Genomic DNA, 20,357 nt, shown 5'->3' on the forward strand with positions numbered 1-20,357 from the left:
TAGGGATGGAATTCGACAAGCACATTTACTCGCCAAACACAGCTAAAAAGTTTGTAAATTTGTCAAAATCTTTTGTTGAAACTGTAAAAATAAGTGATAGAAGTATGAAAACCATCAAATTTAACGAGTGAATCTATTTTGAAATTCTAACCCCTAACTTTGGTCATAATCTAACAAAAAACACAAACCACAAAGCCAAAAAGAAAGACCCCCCTCAAAAACCCTATTCAGAATAGGAAAAACGATGTTGCCTCCATTGATTTTGTCAATCCGCGTAAAATCTATAGTCGAAATGGGAAAAAGCTTCCCTGGAAAGGAAGAATAACATAGCCCTTCCAAGCGTATCCATAAAACCTATCCGCCATGAATTGATGCTGAACTTTATTAGATCAAAGAAGGCAAGGGCTGGATGTTACTTTATTAGATCAAAGAAGGCAAGGGGCTGGCTTTTCCTCAAGCCCCACTAGACTATGTGAGAATAAAACTAATCATTTCAGAGGTGGATTTGAACCCAAGGCCTCATAAATGTGTTAAAATATATTCCTCATGTTTAAAATAAGCAACGGAGCTGCTTTGTCTTTCCCTGGAGTATTACCAACCGTATGAAAATAACACGGAGCTGCTTTGTCTTTCCCTGGAGTATTACCAACCGTATGAAAATAACACTAATAACGTCAGAGGTGGGATTTGAACCCACGACCTTCCAGTGCGTATGAGAATAACTTTAATAACTGTCAGAGGTATAATTTGAAACCACGACCTGCCTGAGTGTACGAGAATAACACTAACACTGATTGAGAGGAAAACGAATGTTAAATGGTAATGTCAAAAGTAGGAAAGCAGAATGTCGAGAGTGGGATTTGAAGCCACGCCCTTTCCGACAAGAACCTTAGTCTGGCGCCTTAGAGAGTGGGATTTGAACCCACGCCCTTTCCGACAAGAACCTTAGTCTGGCGCATTAGACCAACCCGTCCATCTCGCAAATTAATGCTTTTCCGACAAGAACCTTAGTCTGGCGCATTAGACCAACCCGGCCGTCTCGCAAATTAATGCAATAATCAAAAGTAGGAAAGCAGAATGTGGAGAGTGGAATTTGAACCCACGCCCTTTCGGACAAGAACCTTAGTCTGGCGCATTAGACCAACCTGGCCATCTCGCAAATTAAAGCAAAACCTTAGTCTGGCGCATTAGACCAACCTGACCATCTCGCAAATTAAAGCAATAATCAAAAGTAGGAAAGCAGAATGTGGAGAGTGGGATTTGAACCCACGCCCTTTCCGACAAGAACCTTAGTCTGGCGCCTTAGACCAACCCGGCCATCTCGCAAATTGAAGCAATAATAAATATTCTCGTCAGTTTTCACACCGTCCTTTATGAACCCTAATCCGCCCATCACGCGCTAAATTTAGACGTGTTCCTAAGTTCATGGTGATTTGATGCGAAAAGGATAATGTTTCTAACCACGCAGATGCCAAAGCCCCTGGTGTCATCAAACCGAAAATTCCAGAACGGGGCATTCCGAGAATCGAACTCGGGACCTCTCGCACCCAAAGCGAGAATCATACCACTAGACCAAATGCCCTCAGACGAATACAGAGCTTCCACAATTTTCTCTCCACACGTTAATTCTTCCAGCTCCACTGTTCAAAGTCTGCTCTCACAGTCCACTCGTTCTCCACATTCCCCAGTGCCCTGCATACTAAAGAAATGAGTAATCCAGTCCATTGATTGTTTTTTGGGAAGACGCTTTCTGTTTAAACCCTATCGAAAGTGGGAAAAGTGGAACGCCACGCGGTTACGTCCTTAAAAATGTGTATTTTCGTTTCTCTAGCGTTCTTGATATTTCATAAAATTGTTTAAAAAATGGCTTTTTGGTTTGAAATTTGATGGGAATCAATTTTAATTATTAAAGCAACGCATCTTTAAAGTGGGGGAAAACAAAATGCAAGTGAATCACGGTAATTGTGGTCATGTTGTTTAAAAATTGGGGGATTGACATATATGATGGGAAGATGTGATGTTATATGTTGTTAAATATATCTCCATCATAAAATAATTTTAATCAATGTTTTAATAAAATATAAAGAAATAAATTATTTTTATTAAGGCATTTTTATTGGCCATTAAGATAATTTAATTAGAGGCCATAATTACATGTTATTTAAACTTTACAAAATGTTATTGATATATTTAATATAATTAGCGCATAAGCATTTGTGAAGGGTTGGCAAAAGATGGGTTTTTTAATAAGAGGTCAGTGACCGATGCTATTTCCATATTTAACATAAAATCAAATTCAATGACCCAATATAGAGGCTTTCAAGCACTTTCCAAAACTCAATGAATGAAATTTTGGAATGGGTCTAAAATGGTTTTTAAGACAAAGTCAAAATGTCTCACTAAGATTTAGAACTCCAATGTGTGAGTGTGAGTTTTGGAACTAGATCCAATCATTTCCAAACTTTAAAAATGGTTCACTTACAAAGAAGGTTAAAAAGACCACCATGTGACAAGCCTCTATCCATGCAACAAAGCCCAATGAACTCACTTTTTGTTTTGGCCTAAGAGTCTATATGAGCTCTCTTGCATACAACAGTCCATGCATTAGAATCTTGTTGTAGGCAATATGAAGGAACATACAAATACATGACACCATGTCATGTCTAACAATTGATACCAATGGCCTAACACTAAATTGATTAGTGTGAACCTTGAATTCATCGTCGTGACTATGATGTACAATTCCTCTCTAAAGTTGCCTTACCCTACCTTGCTCATTGTTCTCAATCACATCTTCATGATGGTCTAAGAAACTAGATGCCATGGAAGATCAAATGGAAGATTGATGGTGTTTAGAGTTATATTTTGTATGAAATAGCTTCTCTTCTCAATCATTAAAAGAACAACTTGCATTGTGTTGTTGAGTCACTTGGTTTGTGTTTGTGTTTAAATCCAACAACATTGAATAAAGTTCCACACACACACATACATACACACACAATTTATTGTTGGCATTATGAGACAAGAATTGTCCTTGATGGCAAACCACACTGATGACAAATCATAGTGCAGAAGGTCAGCAGCAAGGAATTGATGATCAGACTATAAGAAGAAGAGAAAATTCATATACGCAGGTTCATCAAGCCCAAGTCGCGTGTACACGCTGGTTAGCTTCAGTAAAAGCGCGTGTATGTGGAAAACTTATTTTTGGTCCGTGGTGGTTATTCCTTGGAAGTTGTGCCTATGGTTTCGGACCATGGTGTCTCGACGAACGTGTCGATCCCTAGTTTTGAGGATGATGGTATTGGATTTCTATGGTTTTGGCTCTTGGTATTGAACAAGGCCTAAGGCTATATAAGGAGAAGGAAATCATTAGGCAAGAGCATCCGAAAAGTCTTGAATATCTGATGAAGTATTAGATCCAGTATGCAGGTTATTGGTTGATGATGTATTGCTTGATCTGAGCTAAGGAGAGATCTCATCGGTTGATGGAGAACAAGATCTAAGGAGAGATCGGGATCAAATGGTTTGAAATGAACTATCTTTATATGGTTGATTATGCGTGTTTCTAGATCTGCATACTGACGCAATGTTATATTCTGGGTATAACTGATATCTGGTACAGCTGCAAGTTATGAAAAGTTATTTTTAGATCTGTACGCAGGTTGTCTTCGGTAAAACCGCGTGTATACGCGGGTTTCCTTCATTGAAGTAGCGTATATCTTTTGAAGCATGATTTTTGGGTTTGCAGTTGGGTCTGACTGATATTACAGAGTTCTGTAGTCTGCTCTGTGTTCTGGTGACAGGTGTTGACAGGGTTTCAGTGGTTCAGTGATTCAAAGATTGATGATGCTAGTATTGGTTGTTTTATGCTTCAATGATTTGTGAATGAATCATAGTCTTTAGATTGTAAGGTTGTGCTTCAGGAATATCCAGTCTGAAAATTGATGAAAAGTGGTACCTGAAGGAAAGAAGATTGTAGGCCAGCACCTACGTACTAGTATCTTAGCTAGTACAAGAGCAAAAGGGGTTGGAGCTCCCTTCCAAGGAAGTTTGGAGAACGAGAGAAGGTTGAAGCCTTCTGCAGGTTGTAGCTTGCGTACTGGTATAAGGCTGCACCAGTACAAAAGATTGTAAACTGAAGTTCTTATTAAAGAAAGATAGAGACGACTTGCAGCAGGTGGTTTTCACCCACATTGGGTTTCCACCTTATATCATGGTGTTCATGTGTGTGGCTTTTGTGTGATGATCTGTTCTGTTATACTGCATCTGTTTACTCTTAATATGGTGAATAATGACCTGATGCACTTAACTGAAGATAAACTAACTGAATTATAAGTTTTCTGGTTATACGCTGTTTTCTTTAGACACAGTAGCGTGTACACGCTGGTTCACTTAACTGAAGTAGCGTATATGTTTCTGAGTATTGAAAAAGTTTTATTGATCTGATAATACTGATTCACCCCCCCTCTCAGTATTATTTCCAACAATTGGTATCAGAGCAGGTCCTTCAGAGAAGCTTGATCGCTTGAAGGTAGATCGTTCATCATGAGCAACTACGAGAAAGAAGCATCAATCAGGCCACCGGTTTTTGATGGGACAAACTTCAATTATTGGAAGGTAAGAGTTACTGCCTATCTTCAATCTCTTGGTACAGAAGTTTGGGACATTGTAGAAACAGGCTACGCTTTTCCTTCAGCTACTCCTACAGATGCAGCCGAGAAAAAGAAGTATGAAACAAATGCGAAAGCAGTCAGTACCCTATTAGGATGTATATCCCAAATGGAATTCATGAAGGTAATGCACTACAAATCCGCAAAAGAGATATGGGACAAAATTGTCACGAGCTATGAAGGTGATGAACAGGTAAAGCGTGCTAAACTTCAAACTCTCAGGATTCAGTATGAGACTCTCAAGATGTATAATGATGAAAGTGTGGCTAACTATTTTCTTCGGGTAGATGAGATCGTTAATTGTATGAAAAATTTGGGTGAAGAAATAAAAGAGGCTATAGTGGTTGAAAAGGTTCTAAGATCATTGTCCCCCAAGTTTGAATCTAAATTATCTGCAATAGAAGAAAAGGAAAATCTACGAATTCTTACTATGTCTCAGCTACATGGAATTCTAACCGCTTATGAAATGAGAAAGGGAGGTCCATCAGACAGAAGAGAAGCTGCTTTCAAGGCGTCAGGCAAAGAAGATTATTATGAAGCAAGCCACGTCCCAGAACAAGAGGAAGAAGAATCAAATTTTGTCAGAAATCTTCAAAGGGGTTCTGGAAGGTTCAGAGGTAAGTTACCTTTTAAATGCTTTGCTTGTGGAAGAGTAGGTCATTATGCTGCAAAATGTCCTTATAAGGATAAAGGAAAGGAACCTGCTAGATGGAACAAGAAACAGAGTGCAAATAAGAAAAGTTACTACACTCATGAAGATAGTGATGGTCTATCGAATAGTGATGAAGATGAACGAGGTAATGAATATAAGTTGTTAATGGCATTTGAAGATGATGATTATATGGATGCTATAGATGTGGATAACCTTTATGATGAAATTACTAGACTCAAGAGATGTATAGAAGAAAAGAATATAATCATTGATACTCTGCAATTCCAAATTGATGAAAAGGAAAAACATCTTGAAAAACTAGAAGGTGAAATTGTTGGTCTTAGAAAAGAGATTGAGAAAACAAAAGCTATTAATATTAAATTTGTCAAAGGATCTGAAACCTTGGATGAGATTATCAATGTGCAGCGATCTCCTCTGATCAAGACAGGTCTTGGATATAATGGAGAAACATCTCAAGCCTCTACCTCTAAAAGTTATCTTGATGCAGCAAGAAGAAGCGAGCAAAGGCCAAATAAAAGTAATCAGGTGAATCAGGGACAGTTTACCTCAAGAACAAATAAAGACCATCAAGAAATTTGGGGACAAACTGCCTTAAGGACAAACAGAAGCTACAATAAGCCACAGGTAAAATCTTCTCAATTTGCTCCAAGAATAAATAGAAGCTACAATTGGTTGGATGATAGATCTGGTTATCACAGAAGTTTCTTTAATGGCCAATGCTTTTCTTGCCATAACTTCGGTCACAAATCAGCTCAATGTGTTGCCTACAAGACAATCATGACTAGAGAAACTCAAAAGCAAGGGAGAATGACTGAAACCATGAAAAGGACTTATAACAACTTTTCGGTTCTTGAAAATGAAGTTGAATGCTCTATTTGTAATAACTTTGGTCATGAAGACTCTGAATGCAGGAGCAGGTTCCGGAAGACAATTCAGAAGGAGAAAAACTCAAATGTCAGAACATGGAGAATAAAGGAACCACAACCAGAAAGATGTGGGATAGCCTTTTATGCAGAAGGTCAAGAAAGTCTATGGTACATTGACAGCGGATGTTCGAAGCATATGACAGGGGACAAAGAAAAGCTTGAGTCATATACCGCATTAGAAAAGGGGAAGAAAGTTTCTTTTGGAAACGATATCTCTGCAGCCATAAAAGGAAAAGGTGTGGCTCCATTGAAAGAGAAGGTCAAAGGTGGAAATGTTTTGTATGTCGATGGATTGAAGCATAATCTTCTGAGTGTCAGTCAGATGTGCGACCAAGGAACAGAGGTAATATTTAGATGAAATGGATGTTGTGTTCGTGATCTTGATACAGGTAAAACACTGATCAAAGGAAGAAGGACTCCAAATAATCTATACATATTTGAAGAAGGACCACAACAATGCTATTTGAGCAAGGATGATGAACACTGGCTATGGCATTGTAGGTTGGGACATCTAAGCTTTTCACAGATAAGGAAAGCATGCAAATATCAGGCAGTTCGTGGTCTTCCAGATATCAAAATTCCAGACAACACTATATGCAAATCTTGTCAGTTTGGAAAGCAAACCAGAACTAACTTTCCAGAGAAGGAAGGATCAGCTAGCATGCCTCTTGAGCTAGTACATACAGATGCATGTGGTCCATTCAGAAAAAGAACACCTCGAGGAGAAGAATACTTGATATTATTCATTGACAATTTCTCCAGGTTTGTCTGGTTAGGACTTATGAAGCACAAAGATGAAGCATTCGAAAAATTCAAATCCTTCAAAGCCTTGGTTGAAAATGAATTAGGACACAAAATTAAGTGCCTCAGATCTGACAGAGGTGGGGAGTTTACCTCAAACGAATTTTTCGATTTCTGTGAAGAACATGGGATAAGAAGAGAATTCTCTACAGCTAGAACTCCTCAGCAAAATGGGGTGGTGGAAAGAATGAACAGAACAATCCAACAAATGGCTCGTGCTATGCTTGATGAATCAGGTACTCCCGCAACTTTCTGGGGTGAAGCTGCACATGCTGCGGTTATTATTCTTAACAAAACAAATGTCCGAGTAAACAGCACTCAAACACCTCATGAGCTCTGGAGTGGTGAGACTCCTTCGGTGAAGCACTTCAAAATATTTGGGAGCAAATGTTATATTAAGAATACTGATGAGAAACTTGGCAAACTTGAACCAAGAGCAGATGAAGGCATTCTTCTTGGTTATTCTCCATATAGCAAAGCATACAAGTGCTACAATAAAAGACTTGGCAGAATTGTTGACAGCATTGATGTAGTGGTTGATGAGAAGGGATATATTCCTAGGCAAGTTCATCATGAAGACATTGAAGAAGATGAAGGCTACCCCCAAAGGCAGAATGATGAAGAAGAAGAACCTCAAGAAGAACCAGAGGAGCAGACAAGAATAGAAGAGAAGACTCCATCCAGATATGTTCAAAAGAATCATCCAGAATCTCAGATTGTGGGGCAGAAAGAAGCAGGAATACAAACAAGAAGAAGAATTGCAGAAGCCTCAAGCTATTTGGCATTACTCTCTTCCACTGAACCACAAAATGTGAAAGAGGCATGCAAAGATGAATGTTGGGTCAAAGCAATGGATGAAGAACTTGAGCAGATCGAAAAGAACAACACTTGGGAACTGGTTCCTAGACCAAAAGATAAGAATGTCATAGGGACAAAATGGGTCTTCAAGAATAAATTGAATGAAAATGGAGAAGTAATTAGAAACAAGGCCAGACTTGTTTGTAAAGGGTATGCGCAGCAAGAAGGGATAGATTTTGAGGAGACCTTTGCTCCTGTAGCAAGACTTGAGGCCATCCGAATGTTCCTTGCTCTCTCAAGCTTTCAAAACTTCAAGGTATTTCAAATGGACGTGAAATCAGCCTTTCTGAATGGAGACTTAGAAGAAGAAGTATATGTTGAGCAGCCAGATGGTTTCATTCTTGGGAATGATCCAAACCTTGTATGCAGATTGAAAAAGGCTCTTTATGGTCTCAAACAAGCTCCAAGGGCTTGGTATTATCGGTTGGACAAATATCTTCACCAACAAGGTTTTTCAAAAGGATCAGCAGATAGCAATCTCTATATGAAAGTTGAAAATAACAAATTGCTAATACTTGTTGTGTATGTAGATGATATTATCTTTGGTAGCAATGAAGAGGCTATGAGTCAGAACTTTGCCTTGGTTATGCAGAAAGAATTTGAAATGTCATTACTTGGAGAATTGACATACTTTCTTGGATTGCAAATCCAACAAAATGAAGGAGGTATTTTCTTGTCTCAAACCAAGTACCTCAAGCAGATCTTGAAGAAGTATGGCATGGAAGATTCAAAGCCAGTTTGTACCCCCATGGTTACAGGATGCAGCCTCAGTGCAAATGACGAATCAGCAGCAGTTCACCAACCCACTTATAGATCCATGATTGGGAGTTTGCTTTATTTGACAGGTACCCGACCAAATATTATGCATGCAGTAGGAATTGTTGGAAGATTTCAAGCCAACCCAAAGGAAACTCATCTTCAGGCAGTCAAAAGAATCTTCAAGTATCTTCAAGGGACCCAAAACTATGGCTTATGGTATCCTAGAGATACAGATCTCACTCTTCATGCTTACACAGATGCAGATTGGGCCGGAAGTGTGGATGATAGGAAAAGCACAAGTGGTGGTGCTTTCTTCATGGGTTCCAGATTAGTATCTTGGTTCAGCAAGAAACAGAGTTCGATTGCTTTATCTACAGCTGAAGCAGAATATGTGGTTGCGGCATCTTGTTGCACACAACTTCTTTGGATGATGCAGACCTTGCAGGATTTTCAAATCACTTGCACGCCACCAGTCTCTATCTTATGTGATAATACAAGTGCAATCAGCATTTCAAAGAATCCAGTCATGCACTCAAAGACCAAGCACATACCAATCAAGTACCATTTTCTTCGGGAACAAGTGCTTGAGCAGAAGGTCAAGTTGGAGTATGTTCCTTCTAAGGAACAAGTTGCTGATATTCTCACAAAACCACTGCCCAGGGAAACTTTTGAATATCTCAAACAAAAGCTGCGAGTAGTTGATGCTTCATCCTGCTGTTGAAGCTTGTCTGTTCTACAGAAAGTTGGTATACGCAAGTTACGTAAGGGAAATCCGCGTATATTCGCCGATGTATGCTGGGAAAGTCGCGTGTATGGTGTACGCGTGCTGCAGGAAGAATATCCGCGTGCATACGTTGTTTTATTCAGGAAAAGTCGCGTATATCGCGTGTATGGTGTACGCGTGCTGCAGGAAGAATATCCGCGTGCATACGCTGTTTTATGCAGGAAAAGTCGCGTATATGGAGTTCTGAACAGCAAGGGTAGACTCCGGTTGGAGAAGATCTGAGATGGGTATGCCAGAATTCTTCAGGCACAGTTTCAGGGGGTGCAGCAGGCACAGGTTCAGGGGGAGCAGCTTAAAGTCTCATAAAGCATTGTTGGCATTTAGATGCTTTTGGTTCTAGTACACAACTGTTGTTAATTTCAGGAGAAGGAGCTCAGAAGGATTTGTTGTCTCTATGTCATATTTCTTTTATAGTGTCAAGGTCATGTAACGGCCTATGATTTCCCCACTATGCCTGGGATGGAATGATGTAATGTTATTGGTTATTATATTTATGTTATATCTCCTCTTGGTTGGGAGTATGGATGCATGCATTGCGTCTTTTGGTGATAGGAAGGTCCTTTATAATGTATAAGTCTTGGTTCGTTTGAAGAACATCTTTTGCAGATCTTGCCTACAGTCAGGGGGAGCATGTTCAGCACAGCAGAGCAGAGAGATCAACATGTACTCAGGGGGAGCACAGCCCTTTGCCCTTGATGCCAAAGGGGGAGAATAATTCTTGGGGTTCCCATCAAGTCCAAAGGGGGAGATTGTTGGCATTATGAGACAAGTATTGTCCTTGATGGCAAACCACACTGATGACAAATCATAGTGCAGAAGGTCAGCAGCAAGGAATTGATGATCAGACTATAAGAAGAAGAGAAAATTCATATACGCAGGTTCATCAAGCCCAAGTCGCGTGTACACGCTGGTTGGCTTCAGTAAAAGCGCGTGTATGTGGAAAACTTATTTTTGGTCCATGGTGGTTATTCCTTGGAAGTTGTGCCTATGGTTTCGGACCATGGTGTCTCGACGGACGTGTCGATCCCTAGTTTTGAGGATGATGGTATTGGATTTCTATGGTTTTGGCTCTTGGTATTGAACAAGGCCTAAGGCTATATAAGGAGAAGGAAATCATTAGGCAAGAGCATCTGAAAAGTCTTGAATATCTGATGAAGTATTAGATCCAGTATGCAGGTTATTGGTTGATGATGTATTGCTTGATCTGAGCTAAGGAGAGATCTCATCGGTTGATGGAGAACAAGATCTAAGGAGAGATCGGGATCAAATGGTTTGAAATGAACTATCTTTATATGGTTGATTATGCGTGTTTCTAGATCTGCATACTGACGCAATGTTATATTCTGGGTATAACTGATATCTGGTACAGCTGCAAGTTATGAAAAGTTATTTTTAGATCTGTACGCAGGTTGTCTTCGGTAAAACCGCGTGTATACGCGGGTTTCCTTCATTGAAGTAGCGTATATCTTTTGAAGCATGATTTTTGGGTTTGCAGTTGGGTCTGACTGATATTACAGAGTTCTGTAGTCTGCTCTGTGTTCTGGTGACAGGTGTTGACAGGGTTTCAGTGGTTCAGTGATTCAAAGATTGATGATGCTAGTATTGGTTGTTTTATGCTTCAATGATTTGTGAATGAATCATAGTCTTCAGATTGTAATGTTGTGCTTCAGGAATATCCAGTCTGAAAATTGATGAAAAGTGGTACCTGAAGGAAAGAAGATTGTAGGCCAGCACCTACGTACTAGTATCTTAGCTAGTACAAGAGCAAAGGGGTTGGAGCTCCCTTCCAAGGAAGTTTGGAGAACGAGAGAAGGTTGAAGCCTTCTGCAGGTTGTAGCCTGCGTACTGGTATAAGGCTGCACCAGTACAAAAGATTGTAAACTGAAGTTCTTATTAAAGAAAGATAGAGACGACTTGCAGCAGGTGGTTTTCACCCACATTGGGTTTCCACCTTATATCATGGTGTTCATGTGTGTGGCTTTTGTGTGATGATCTGTTCTGTTATACTGCATCTGTTTACTCTTAATATGGTGAATAATGACCTGATGCACTTAACTGAAGATAAACTAACTGAATTATAAGTTTTCTGGTTATACGCTGTTTTCTTTAGACACAGTAGCGTGTACACGCTGGTTCACTTAACTGAAGTAGCGTATATGTTTCTGAGCATTGAAAAAGTTTTATTGATCTGATAATACTGATTCACCCCCCCTCTCAGTATTATTTCCAACAATTGGTATCAGAGCAGGTCCTTCAGAGAAGCTTGATCGCTTGAAGGTAGATCGTTCATCATGAGCAACTACGAGAAAGAAGCATCAATCAGGCCACCGGTTTTTGATGGGACAAACTTCAATTATTGGAAGGTAAGAGTTACTGCCTATCTTCAATCTCTTGGTACAGAAGTTTGGGACATTGTAGAAACAGGCTACGCTTTTCCTTCAGCTACTCCTACAGATGCAGCCGAGAAAAAGAAGTATGAAACAAATGCGAAAGCAGTCAGTACCCTATTAGGATGTATATCCCAAACGGAATTCATGAAGGTAATGCACTACAAATCCGCAAAAGAGATATGGGACAAAATTGTCACGAGCTATGAAGGAGATGAACAGGTAAAGCGTGCTAAACTTCAAACTCTCAGGATTCAGTATGAGACTCTCAAGATGTATAATGATGAAAGTGTGGCTAACTATTTTCTTCGGGTAGATGAGATCGTTAATTGTATGAAAAATTTGGGTGAAGAAATAAAAGAGGCTATAGTGGTTGAAAAGGTTCTAAGATCATTGTCCCCCAAGTTTGAATCTAAAGTATCTGCAATAGAAGAAAAGGAAAATCTACGAATTCTTACTATGTCTCAGCTACATGGAATTCTAACCGCTTATGAAATGAGAAAGGGAGGTCCATCAGACAGAAGAGAAGCTGCTTTCAAGGCATCAGGCAAAGAAGATTATTATGAAGCAAGCCACGTCCCAGAACAAGAGGAAGAAGAATCAAATTTTGTCAGAAATCTTCAAAGGGGTTCTGGAAGGTTCAGAGGTAAGTTACCTTTTAAATGCTTTGCTTGTGGAAGAGTAGGTCATTATGCTGCAAAATGTCCTTATAAGGATAAAGGAAAGGAACCTGCTAGATGGAACAAGAAACAGAGTGCAAATAAGAAAAGTTACTACACTCATGAAGATAGTGATGGTCTATCGAATAGTGATGAAGATGAACGAGGTAATGAATATAAGTTGTTAATGGCATTTGAAGATGATGATTATATGGATGCTATAGATGTGGATAACCTTTATGATGAAATTACTAGACTCAAGAGATGTATAGAAGAAAAGAATATAATCATTGATACTCTACAATTCCAAATTGATGAAAAGGAAAAACATCTTGAAAAACTAGAAGGTGAAATTGTTGGTCTTAGAAAAGAGATTGAGAAAACAAAAGCTATTAATATTAAATTTGTCAAGGATCTGAAACCTTGGATGAGATTATCAATGTGCAGCGATCTCCTCTGATCAAGACAGGTCTTGGATATAATGGAGAAACATCTCAAGCCTCTACCTCTAAAAGTTATCTTGATGCAGCAAGAAGAAGCGAGCAAAGGCCAAATAAAAGTAATCAGGTGAATCAGGGACAGTTTACCTCAAGAACAAATAAAGACCATCAAGAAATTTGGGGACAAACTGCCTTAAGGACAAACAAAAGCTACAATCAGCCACAGGTAAAATCTTCTCAATTTGCTCCAAGAATAAATAGAAGCTACAATCGGTTGGATGATAGATCTGGTTATCGCAGAAGTTTCTTTAATGGCCAATGCTTTTCTTGCCATAACTTCGGTCACAAAGCAGCTCAATGTGTTGCCTACAAGACAATCATGACTAGAGAAACTCAAAAGCAAGGGAGAATGACTGAAACCATGAAAAGGACTTATAACAACTTTTCGGTTCTTGAAAATGAAGTTGAATGCTCTATTTGTAATAACTTTGGTCATGAAGACTCTGAATGCAGGAGCAGGTTCCGGAAGACAATTCAGAAGGAGAAAAACTCAAATGTCAGAACATGGAGAATAAAGGAACCACAACCAGAAAGATGTGGGATAGCCTTTTATGCAGAAGGTCAAGAAAGTCTATGGTACATTGACAGCGGATGTTCGAAGCATATGACAGGGGACAAAGAAAAGCTTGAGTCATATACCGCATTAGAAAAGGGGAAGAAAGTTTCTTTTGGAAACGATATCTCTGCAGCCATAAAAGGAAAAGGTGTGGCTCCATTGAAAGAGAAGGTCAAAGCTGGAAATGTTTTGTATGTTGATGGATTGAAGCATAATCTTCTGAGTGTCAGTCAGATGTGCGATCAAGGAACAGAGGTAATATTTAGATCAAATGGATGTTGTGTTCGTGATCTTGATACAGGTAAAACAGTGATCAAAGGAAGAAGGACTCCAAATAATCTATACATATTTGAAGAAGGACCACAACAATGCTATTTGAGCAAGGATGATGAACACTGGCTATGGCATCGTAGGTTGGGACATCTAAGCTTTTCACAGATAAGGAAAGCATGCAAATATCAGGCAGTTCGTGGTCTTCCAGATATCAAAATTCCAGACAACACTATATGCAAATCTTGTCAGTTTGGAAAGCAAACCAGAACTAACTTTCCAGAGAAGGAAGGATCAGCTAGCATGCCTCTTGAGCTAGTACATACAGATACATGTGGTCCATTCAGAAAAAGAACACCTCGAGGAGAAGAATACTTGATATTATTCATTGACGATTTCTCCAGGTTTGTCTGGTTAGGACTTATGAAGCACAAAGATGAAGCATTCGAAAAATTCAAATCCTTCAAAGCCTTGGTTGAAAATGAATCAGGACACAAAATTAAGTGCCTCAGATCTGACAGAGGTGGGGAGTTTACCTCAAACGAATTTTTCGATTTCTGTGAAGAACATGGGATAAGAAGAGAATTCTCTACAGCTAGAACTCCTCAGCAAAATGGGGTGGTGGAAAGAATGAACAGAACAATCCAACAAATGGCTCGTGCTATGCTTGATGAATCAGGTACTCCCGCAACTTTCTGGGGTGAAGCTGCACATGCTGCGGTTATTATTCTTAACAAAACAAATGTCCGAGTAAACAGCACTCAAACACCTCATGAGCTCTGGAGTGGTGAGACTCCTTCGGTGAAGCACTTCAAAATATTTGGGAGCAAATGTTATATTAAGAATACTGATGAGCAACTTGGCAAACTTGAACCAAGAGCAGATGAAGGCATTCTTCTTGGTTATTCTCCATATAGCAAAGCATACAAGTGCTACAATAAAAGACTTGGCAGAATTGTTGACAGCATTGATGTAGTGGTTGATGAGAAGGGATATATTCCTAGGCAAGTTCATCATGAAGACATTGAAGAAGATGAAGGCTACCCCCAAAGGCAGAATGATGAAGAAGAAGAACCTCAAGAAGAACCAGAGGAGCAGACAAGAATAGAAGAGAAGACTCCATCCAGATATGTTCAAAAGAATCATCCAGAATCTCAGATTGTGGGGCAGAAAGAAGCAGGAATACAAACAAGAAGAAGAATTGCAGAAGCCTCAAGCTATTTGGCATTACTCTCTTCCACTGAACCACAAAATGTGAAAGAGGCATGCAAAGATGAATGTTGGGTCAAAGCAATGGATGAAGAACTTGAGCAGATCGAAAAGAACAACACTTGGGAACTGGTTCCTAGACCAAAAGATAAGAATGTCATAGGGACAAAATGGGTCTTCAAGAATAAATTGAATGAAAATGGAGAAGTAATTAGAAACAAGGCCAGACTTGTTTGTAAAGGGTATGCGCAGCAAGAAGGGATAGATTTTGAAGAGACCTTTGCTCCTGTAGCAAGACTTGAGGCCATCCGAATGTTCCTTGCTCTCTCAAGCTTTCAAAACTTCAAGGTATTTCAAATGGACGTGAAATCAGCCTTTCTGAATGGAGACTTAGAAGAAGAAGTATATATTGAGCAGCCAGATGGTTTCATTCTTGGGAATGATCCAAACCTTGTATGCAGATTGAAAAAGGCTCTCTATGGTCTCAAACAAGCTCCAAGGGCTTGGTACTATCGGTTGGACAAATATCTTCACCAACAAGGTTTTTCAAAAGGATCAGCAGATAGCAATCTCTATATGAAAGTTGAAAATAACAAATTGCTAATACTTGTTGTGTATGTAGATGATATTATCTTTGGTAGCAATGAAGAGGCTATGAGTCAGAACTTTGCCTTGGTTATGCAGAAAGAATTTGAAATGTCATTACTTGGAGAATTGACATACTTTCTTGGATTGCAAATCCAACAAAATGAAGGAGGTATTTTCTTGTCTCAAACCAAGTACCTCAAGCAGATCTTGAAGAAGTATGGCATGGAAGATTCAAAGCCAGTTTGTACCCCCATGGTTACAGGATGCAGCCTCAGTGCAAATGATGAATCAGCAGCAGTTCACCAACCCACTTATAGATCCATGATTGGGAGTTTGCTTTATTTGACAGGTACCCGACCAGATATTATGCATGCAGTAGGAATTGTTGGAAGATTTCAAGCCAACCCAAAGGAAACTCATCTTCAGGCAGTCAAAAGAATCTTCAAGTATCTTCAAGGGACCCAAAACTATGGCTTATGGTATCCTAGAGATACAGATCTCACTCTTCATGCTTACACAGATGCAGATTGGGCCGGAAGTGTGGATGATAGGAAAAGCACAAGTGGTGGTGCTTTCTTCATGGGTTCCAGATTAGTATCTTGGTTCAGCAAGAAACAGAGTTCGATTGCTTTATCTACAGCTGAAGCAGAATATGTGGCTGCGGCATCTTGTTGCACACAACTTCTTTGGATGATGCAGACCTTGCAGGATTTTCAAATCACTTGCACGCCACCAGTCTCTATCTTATGTGATAATACAAGTGCAATCAGCATTTCAAAGAATCCAGTCATGCACTCAAAGACCAAGCACATACCAATCAAGTACCATTTTCTTCGGGAACAAGTGCTTGAGCAGAAGGTCAAGCTGGAGTATGTTCCTTCTAAGGAACAAGTTGCTGATATTCTCACAAAACCACTGCCCAGGGAAACTTTTGAATATCTCAGACAAAAGCTGGGAGTAGTTGATGCTTCATCCTGCTGTTGAAGCTTGTCTGTTCTACAGAAAAGTTGGTATACGCAAGTTACGTAAGGGAAATCCGCGTATATACGCCGATTTATGCTGGGAAAGTCGCGTGTATGGTGTACGCGTGCTGCAGGAAGAATATCCGCGTGCATACGTTGTTTTATGCAGGAAAGTCGCATATATCGCGTGTATGGTGTACGCGTGCTGCAGGAAGAATATCCGCGTGCATACGCTGTTTTATGTAGGAAAAGTCGCATATATGGAGTTCTGAGAAGATCTGAGATGGGTATGCCAGAATTCTTCAGGCACAGTTTCAGGGGGTGCAGCAGGCACAGGTTCAGGGGAGCAGCTTAAAGTCTCATAAAGCATTGTTGGCATTTAGATGCTTTTGGTTCTAGTACACAACTGTTGTTAATTTCAGGAGAAGGAGCTCAGAAGGATTTGTTGTCTCTATGTCATATTTCTTTTATAGTGTCAAGGTCATGTAACGGCCTATGATTTCCCCACTATGCCTGGGATGGAATGATGTAATGTTATTGGTTATTATATTTATGTTCTATCTCCTCTTGGTTGGGAGTATGGATGCATGCATTGAGTCTTTTGGTGATAGGAAGGTCCTTTATGATGTATAAGTCTTGGTTCGTTTGAAGAACATCTTTTGCAGATCTTGCCTACAGTCAGGGGGAGCATGTTCAGCACAGCAGAGCAGAGAGATCAGCATGTACTCAGGGGGAGCACAGCCCTTTGCCCTTGATGACAAAGGGGGAGAATAATTCTTGGGGTTCCCATCAAGTCCAAAGGGGGAGATTGTTGGCATTATGAGACAAGAATTGTCCTTGATGGCAAACCACACTGATGACAAATCATAGTGCAGAAGGTCAGCAGCAAGGAATTGATGATCAGACTATAAGAAGAAGAGAAAATTCATATACGCAGGTTCATCAAGCCCAAGTCGCGTGTACACGCTGGTTGGCTTCAGTAAAAGCGCGTGTATGTGGAAAACTTATTTTTGGTCCATGGTGGTTATTCCTTGGAAGTTGTGCCTATGGTTTCGGACCATGGTGTCTCGACGGACGTGTCGATCCCTAGTTTTGAGGATGATGGTATTGGATTTCTATGGTTTTGGCTCTTGGTATTGAACAAGGCCTAAGGCTATATAAGGAGAAGGAAATCATTAGGCAAGAGCATCTGAAAAGTCTTGAATATCTGATGAAGTATTAGATCCAGTATGCAGGTTATTGGTTGATGATGTATTGCTTGATCTGAGCTAAGGAGAGATCTCATCGGTTGATGGAGAACAAGATCTAAGGAGAGATCGGGATCAAATGGTTTGAAATGAACTATCTTTATATGGTTGATTATGCGTATTTCTAGATCTGCATACTGACGCAATGTTATATTCTGGGTATAACTGATATCTGGTACAGCTGCAAGTTATGAAAAGTTATTTTTAGATCTGTACGCAGGTTGTCTTCGGTAAAACCGCGTGTATACGCGGGTTTCCTTCATTGAAGTAGCGTATATCTTTTGAAGCTTGATTTTTGGGTTGCAGCTGGGTCTGACTGTTATTGCAGAGTTCTGTAGTCTGCTCTGTGTTCTGGTGACTGGTGTTGACAGGGTTTCAGTGGTTCAGTGATTCAAAGATTGATGATGCTAGTATTGGTTGTTTTATGCTTCAATGATTTGTGAATGAATCATAGTCTTCAGATTGTAATGTTGTGCTTCAGGAATATCCAGTCTGAAAATTGATGAAAAGTGGTACCTGAAGGAAAGAAGATTGTAGGCCAGCACCTACGTACTAGTATCTTAGCTAGTACAAGAGCAAAAGGGGTTGGAGCTCCCTTCCAAGGAAGTTTGGAGAACGAGAGAAGGTTGAAGCCTTCTGCAGGTTGTAGCCTGCGTACTGGTATAAGGCTGCACCAGTACAAAAGATTGTAAACTGAAGTTCTTATTAAAGAAAGATAGAGACGACTTGCAGCAGGTGGTTTTCACCCACATTGGGTTTCCACCTTATATCATGGTGTTCATGTGTGTGGCTTTTGTGTGATGATCTGTTCTGTTATACTGCATCTGTTTACTCTTAATATGGTGAATAATGACCTGATGCACTTAACTGAAGATAAACTAACTGAATTATAAGTTTTCTGGTTATACGCTGTTTTCTTTAGACACAGTAGCGTGTACACGCTGGTTCACTTAACTGAAGTAGCGTATATGTTTCTGAGCATTGAAAAAGTTTTATTGATCTGATAATACTGATTCACCCCCCCTCTCAGTATTATTTCCAACAATTGGTATCAGAGCAGGTCCTTCAGAGAAGCTTGATCGCTTGAAGGTAGATCGTTCATCATGAGCAACTACGAGAGAGAAGCATCAATCAGGCCACCGGTTTTTGATGGGACAAACTTCAATTATTGGAAGGTAAGAGTTACTGCCTATCTTCAATCTCTTGGTACAGAAGTTTGGGACATCGTAGAAACAGGCTACGCTTTTCCTTCAGCTACTCCTACAGATGCAGCCGAGAAAAAGAAGTATGAAACAAATGCGAAAGCAGTCAGTACCCTATTAGGATGTATATCCCAAACGGAATTCATGAAGGTAATGCACTACAAATCCGCAAAAGAGATATGGGACAAAATTGTCACGAGCTATGAAGGTGATGAACAGGTAAAGCGTGCTAAACTTCAAACTCTCAGGATTCAGTATGAGACTCTCAAGATGTATAATGATGAAAGTGTGGCTAACTATTTTCTTCGGGTAGATGAGATCGTTAATTGTATGAAAAATTTGGGTGAAGAAATAAAAGAGGCTATAGTGGTTGAAAAGGTTCTAAGATCATTGTCCCCCAAGTTTGAATCTAAAGTATCTGCAATAGAAGAAAAGGAAAATCTACGAATTCTTACTATGTCTCAGCTACATGGAATTCTAACCGCTTATGAAATGAGAAAGGGAGGTCCATCAGACAGAAGAGAAGCTGCTTTCAAGGCATCAGGCAAAGAAGATTATTATGAAGCAAGCCACGTCCCAGAAGAAGAGGAAGAAGAATCAAATTTTGTCAGAAATCTTCAAAGGGGTTCTGGAAGGTTCAGAGGTAAGTTACCTTTTAAATGCTTTGCTTGTGGAAGAGTAGGTCATTATGCTGCAAAATGTCCTTATAAGGATAAAGGAAAGGAACCTGCTAGATGGAACAAGAAACAGAGTGCAAATAAGAAAAGTTACTACACTCATGAAGATAGTGATGGTCTATCGAATAGTGATGAAGATGAACGAGGTAATGAATATAAGTTGTTAATGGCATTTGAAGATGATGATTATATGGATGCTATAGATGTGGATAACCTTTATGATGAAATTACTAGACTCAAGAGATGTATAGAAGAAAAGAATATAATCATTGATACTCTGCAATTCCAAATTGATGAAAAGGAAAAACATCTTGAAAAACTAGAAGGTGAAATTGTTGGTCTTAGAAAAGAGATTGAGAAAACAAAAGCTATTAATCTTAAATTTGTCAAAGGATCTGAAACCTTGGATGAGATTATCAATGTGCAGCGATCTCCTCTGATCAAGACAGGTCTTGGATATAATGGAGAAACATCTCAAGCCTCTACCTCTAAAAGTTATCTTGATGCAGCAAGAAGAAGCGAGCAAAGGCCAAATAAAAGTAATCAGGTGAATCAGGGACAGTTTACCTCAAGAACAAATAAAGACCATCAAGAAATTTGGGGACAAACTGCCTTAAGGACAAACA

The 20,357-nt window shown here is 39.6% G+C and overlaps 1 non-coding gene across 1 annotated transcript; it reads right to left on the reverse strand.

The window, feature by feature from the left end:
- Nucleotides 1–1,510: 1,510 nt before the first annotated feature.
- On the reverse strand, nt 1,511–1,582 carry TRNAP-UGG (transfer RNA proline (anticodon UGG)). Its single transcript has one exon. It is a non-coding gene; the product is annotated as a tRNA-Pro (tRNA).
- Between the last annotated feature and the right edge of the window lie 18,775 nt (nt 1,583–20,357).

The sequence above is a fragment of the Pinus tabuliformis genome, chromosome 6, assembly GCF_031772625.1.
Source record: "Pinus tabuliformis cultivar Carrire ecotype Pingquan chromosome 6, CPIR1, whole genome shotgun sequence".
In the NCBI taxonomy this organism is placed as follows: Eukaryota; Viridiplantae; Streptophyta; class Pinopsida; order Pinales; family Pinaceae; genus Pinus; species Pinus tabuliformis.